Source organism: Pleurodeles waltl, chromosome 12 (genome assembly GCF_031143425.1).
Source record: "Pleurodeles waltl isolate 20211129_DDA chromosome 12, aPleWal1.hap1.20221129, whole genome shotgun sequence".
NCBI lineage: Eukaryota > Metazoa > Chordata > Amphibia > Caudata > Salamandridae > Pleurodeles > Pleurodeles waltl.
In genome coordinates, this window is record NC_090451.1 from 83,476,570 (window position 1) to 83,482,670 (window position 6,101).

Genomic DNA, 6,101 nt, shown 5'->3' on the forward strand with positions numbered 1-6,101 from the left:
GCGCGTCGCAGGAAGAAGTACTGGAGCCACACGATGCATGAAGGCCCCTTGAAGGAAGTGTCAACAAGCCTTGGCAGCTGCAAAAGATGTGATGCTCAAGGGTACTGTCCTGCGTGGGAAGGCAAGGGCTTACCTCCACCCAAGTGGGACAGCTGGTAGAGAGGACCAAAGGGACCACTTTCAACCACTACCCGTGATTCAGGATCCACACACCTCAGCAGGAGAGGGGATCCACGCAGCCAGTCATCATTACTGTTTGCGCCTGCAGATGCAGGAGAGTGACTCCTTCTCTCCAAGGGAGATTCCTTCTTCTTTCCTGTGAAGACTGAAGATGGGCTGTCCGCTGAGAATGCCTGACCGGGGAAACGTTGTAGAAGCTGGAAGGAGCTGTGGAAACAATGTTGCAGGCAAAGTCTTCATCTTTTTTGCAGATTGTCAGGTCCTGGAGAGTCCAGATGCAGTTTCTTTGGTCAGAATTCGAAGTGGAGGTTGCAGAGGAATCCTGCTGGAATCTTGCAAACCGAATCTGAGGAACCACCCAAAGGAGAGACCATAAATAGCCCTGAAAGGGGGATTGGTCACCTAGCTGTGTGACCACCAGAGGGGGCTCTGACGTCACCTGCCTGAGCTGGCCACTCAGATGCTCCCAGAATTTCCTGCCAACCTTGGATTCAAGATGGCAGACCCAGGCACTCTCTGGAGGAGCTCTGGGCACCACCTCTGGGGTGGTGATGGACAGGGGAGTGGTCACTCCCCTTTCCGTTATCCAGTTCCGCACCAGAGCAGGAACTGGAGGTCACTGAACTGGTGTAGACTGGTTTATGCACAGAGGGCACCAAATGTGCCCTTCAAAGCATACCAGTGGCCTTGGGATGCTACTCCTCCCAAGTCCAGTAACACCTATTTCCAATGGAGAGGGTGTAACACCCCTCTCCCAAAGAACAACCTTTGTTCTGCCTTCCTGGGCTTGAGCTGCTCAAGCATCAGGAGGGCAGAAACCTGTCTGTGAGGTGACAGCAGCTGGGGCTGCCTGGAATACCTCAGAAGGCTTTAGGTGCAATGTTGGGGGTCCTTTAAGGAGCCCCCAGGGTGCATGGAATCATACAACCAATACTTGGAAAAGTATTGGGGTCTGATTCCAACATGTTTGATACCAAACATGCCTAGGTTCAGACTTACCATTATGTAGCTGGACATAGGTAATGACCTATGTCCTGTACATGCTTAAAATGGTGTCCCCACACAAAGTCCAGTAAAATGGGTCTGGAGTTTGTGTGCCCTCACACACAGGTACGTGCACCCTGCCCGCTGGGCTGAGAGGGCCTATCATAGGGTGATTTATAGTGACCTGGTTCAGTGACCTATAGTGAAAACGGGTGAAATGCACCCAGTTCACGCAGACTGCAATGGCAGGCCTGCAAAACCCTTTGCATGGCCTCCCTATGGGTGGCAGAATAACTGCTGAAGCCCATAGGGATTCCCTGGAACCCCAGTGCCCTGGGTACCTAGGTACCATATACTATGGGCTTACATGGGGCACCAGTATGCCAATTGTGGGATGAAATAGAGAGTTTTGTGAGAGAGAGCATAATCACTGGGGTCCTGGTTAGCAGGATCCAAGTGAATAAACTCAAACCCGCTGATATCAGGCAGAAAAAGGGGGTAGCCATGCCAAGAAAGACAGTAGTTTCCTACAGCGGTGTGTAGAAGCAAAATATGAATGACACACCAACCGACCAATGGATGAATACAGCTGGCTGAAGTTCCATTTAAATAAATATATTTAACATTTTTTGTGTTTTTAAATGAAAACGGATTGGCTCATGCCAGACTTAAAATGCGGCAGGGGTCCATCAACATATATTATGAAGTTTAATTCTTGATCCCAAGAAGCGGGTGCTCCCTGATGCGGGTTCTCCCTTACCAGCATTCATGTGATGATGAGCAATGGATTTTTTATTTTAGTTGCACTTTCTACTTTTGATCCGACTATTGTGTGTTTTCTGTGGACCAAGCATAGAACTTGAATTTAAGGCGAGATGGATCTACACTGTGTTATCAACATGGAACATCACGAAGAGGGTGAAAGGGGGGAGTTTTTTTTTTCACATGTTAGAGTTGCACATGCCCACCTTAAGTTTTGTAACAACGAAAATCCAATACAAACTTTAAAACATGTGATGTGAAATTTTCCCAAAGTGTAATAAGTGAAAATGATGGATGGATGCAGCTGAAAAGCCATGGGAAACTCAAGGTGCCACGGCAACGCTGTTAGCAGCTTGTGTGTGAAAGTATTTAATTCCCACACAGCTTGTAGCCACATCTTTTTCCTAAGGGATGCATGGGTGGGGATGAGACTTTGTACCCATATCTTTTTTGCTAGGTCAGGTGTTATCAAGCCCTGTTGATTTTTCAAAATTTACCTCTTTCTTGCTCGCTCTCTCTCTCTCCCCTCCCTCTCTCTCTCTCTCTCTCTCTCTCACTCTATATATATATATATATATATATATATATATATATATATACACACACACATATATAGAAAGATAGATAGATCGATAGATAGATAACTAAGGAATAAAGGGCTAGATGTAGCAAAGATTTTTGCATTCGCAAACGGTGCAAATCGCAATATTTCACCGTTCGCGAATGCAAAAATGGCTTTCAGAATGTATGAAAGGCATTCTCAGTGCAATTTCAAGGAATCGCTAAAAAAGCAATTCCCTGAAAATGCAACTCCATTTAGGGAATCGCAAATTTTGATTCCCTAAATAGGTAATTGCAAATAGGGAATACCTATTTGCGATTACCAGTCAATATGTATCATGCATTTCCTAAATGCCAAGTTGGCATTTAGGAAATGCAATTACCACAAATTTAGGTTTGGTGGTAAGCATGTGCAGTTTTTAAAAATGCATTACAAATGCATTTTTAAAAATGACATGTTGCTCACACATGCCCCTAGGGCATGTGTGCACTTTATATGTCCACAAATACTTCTTTGGGATGCATCACAGGGGGCCTTAGGCCCCCAGCACCCTGGGGTTTGCATTACCTAATTTGCGAATTCCTAACAGGATTTAGCAAATTCGAAAATGCAAAACCATTCGCACCTGTGGGCCTACATAGGTATGAATGGAATCCCATTCCCTAATTGCGATTCGCTAATAGCAATTGGAATTTTTAAGAAATCGCTATTACTGAATCGCAATTTTCATACAGGCCATTTTGCATTTCTTAAATAGCGATTTCTTAAAATTTGCTATTTAAGAAACGCACACCAGAAGCTTGATGCATCTGGCCCAAAATTCAGTGGACAAACTGTGTGCAAAAATCGAAGGAAATAATATAATGGATTAAAAAGTCATTTTAAGGCCGACCATGGCTTCACTGTCTAGAAGCCTTTAACGCCTACAGTAAAGCGGCAGTGCAAAAGCGATATTATTATGACAAGAAGAGTCTCAGTCCGGGGTTCATTTGAGGAGATTATACCGCCACAGACCTGCGGATTTATTTTCTGTTCCACTCTTCTCAGGTATTCTCAGGTATTCCATCAGTCTGCATTTTAACTGAATGTTAGAAGAGTCGAAGCAGGGGAACACTTTCTGCCTGCAACGGTGCAGCCCTCTAATGTTAGATGCTGGCTTTAACATAGCAATATGGTCCTCTAAAGTCGATTTACATATAGAGATTTGGTGGGTTATTGTTTCCGGAGCCAGCCCACATAGACGACAGTCTATGACAGTCCTTGCTGTTGGCGTGAGTCAAGGGTGGTAGATGTGGGTGGAAGCTGGTGTTTCAGAAAAGATCCTTTGATTTGGGTGAGCGCGTGCACCTAGGCAGGGCTGTGGTTCTAAAGGTTTGTGGTTGGCCATGGTTGGCCAGGCGGGCCGTCGCTTGGAAAAGGCATCCTTGTCGGCCAACAGGGAGGTGGGTTTGGTTGCTTTGTTAACAATGGTCTTTAGTTGGGAGTAACTATCTACTTGGTCCCATTGTTGATCTAAGCCTAGGGGTATATTAGACCCGTGTATGTGGCATATTGCCTAGGTTACTCCACAACGCCATTTTGTGTAATTTCATAGAGAATTTTTAATGTGCGGTATACTATTTGGGTAATTTTTTAACACAAAACTACAAATCTGAACTCCAGTGTATTGAAGGTGAGAGAGTTTTTTTAATGTGGTTGGTCAACAAATACATCAGGTGGATTTTTTACCTTGAGTGACTCATTCGGGTAATTTCTGAGCGCAAAACTGCGCATCTTAATGAGACCTGCAGTGTTTTGAACTGGAGCGACTGGAAATGGCAATGTGTGCTTTTTGAGACCAGAAAAATATTTTTGTTTTTATTTTGGCAATGTCTGGCTGCTCTGCCAACAACTGAGTTTTACAAAAACTATCGCAAAAGAAAGCAAGCATTGGCAAAGCAAAAAGTCACGCAGCCAACGCCAGGCCTATTGGCTTTGGTAATGCTTGCTTTACCTGAGGCTTTGTCCCATCTAGTCTCCAACCTTTCTCATCAAGCCTGAGAGTGTGAAAACCATCTTAAGTAGGGGGTGTCCTTCTTAGCCTCATGAGACAGATGTTGACGAGCAAATACAGAAAGAATCTACCTGCTTCAGTGAAGTGAGAGCCTCTGAGTACTTAGTTCTTCACTACCGCAATGAGGGGACATACTGACCCTCATAATTATTCAGAAAGCATGCCTCAAGTGAACAACGGGGTGAGGCCGTCACCCATGCACATGGGCACATGAGAGACACTGCCCTCTCAGCCACCACATCTGCACTCCAGGCCCTAATTGAGGTATTGCTGCCCATAAGCGTGTCTAGACCCCTCAAACGAGTGCGCATGTCAGCTGTATCAATGGACACAGAATAGGCAGGGATCATCTGCACATAAACTAACATGTCAACAAAATGGCAACAGTTCACTTTAGGATCCCCTCTCAGTTCCTCTGAACACCAATGGAAGAATGTGTGGTAGATATATATATATTTATATATGTGTGGGGGTAGGGGCATACTTATTTATGTATGTGTATATGTGTTTGTGTGTGTAGATATGTGTTTGTGTGACCACCAGTAGGTAATATATATATATATATATATATATATATATATATATATATATACACATACAGATGCATACACATGTTAGGGGCTAAACTAAAGAAGCAATACATATCCACAATCCATTTGTGTGTCAAAAGTGGCTGAGCAATTTTGCGCTGGTGAGCACCGTAAACAGTGTGAGGGTTATGGTTGAGCCAGGCAAAAGTCTAATATCGCCGATGGAGGTCTCCTACACTGCATCACCTCAAGAGAAGGCCATTACCATTCCTTGCCTGGCCTATTGAACTGGTGTGTGCGGTGCGGGGGTAGACATGGAAGCGACTAGGTTAGGAGTACTAGTGCATGGGTGGGGTGAAGATGACCCGCACTGTCAGGTTCAAAGCAGGTATTTCGACCTTTGGCTTTCAAGGACACCTGCAACCCTCCGGGGGGAGTACCAGGAATTTACTTGCATGCACCTGTTGCCTCACGCTGCCATTGTCACTGCCCATTTAAAGAATGCGAATTTCCATGGCACGCAAGCCTAACTCTGTTAAATTACATTTACGTGCCATCGGGAGGGACCTGAATGTTCAGGCTTGATGAATCAGTGCGAGACAGGGCCGCACCCAAAGCTGCATAAAGAAAGAAAACAAGCTCTGGTTTGGAAATAGGGGAGTGCTAAGAAATTCTTTCGAGAGGCACCATGTTGCCAGTGTTTAATTGATGTTGGTGCCGGGAAATCCCTGACCAGAGGCTACGCCCGCAGTAGGACTGCAGGGTCAGGGCAGCAATCAACCCGCCCTATTCAAAGCCAGTGTCGCTGAGTTTCCATGCATGGATCAGTGGCTTTAAGGCACAGAGAAAGGAATCACTTTGTGCCAAGGCCATTGTTGTGCTCTTTTTTGCAAACAAATCTACATTTTGGAGTTTATTCTGAAAAAAATAGATGGGGATGAGCGAAAAAACATGGTACCTCCTCTGTATTTCGCCGCATAAGCAGATCCCTTGAGGTAAAGCTATCCCCACCAGACAGGCAGGGATCTCT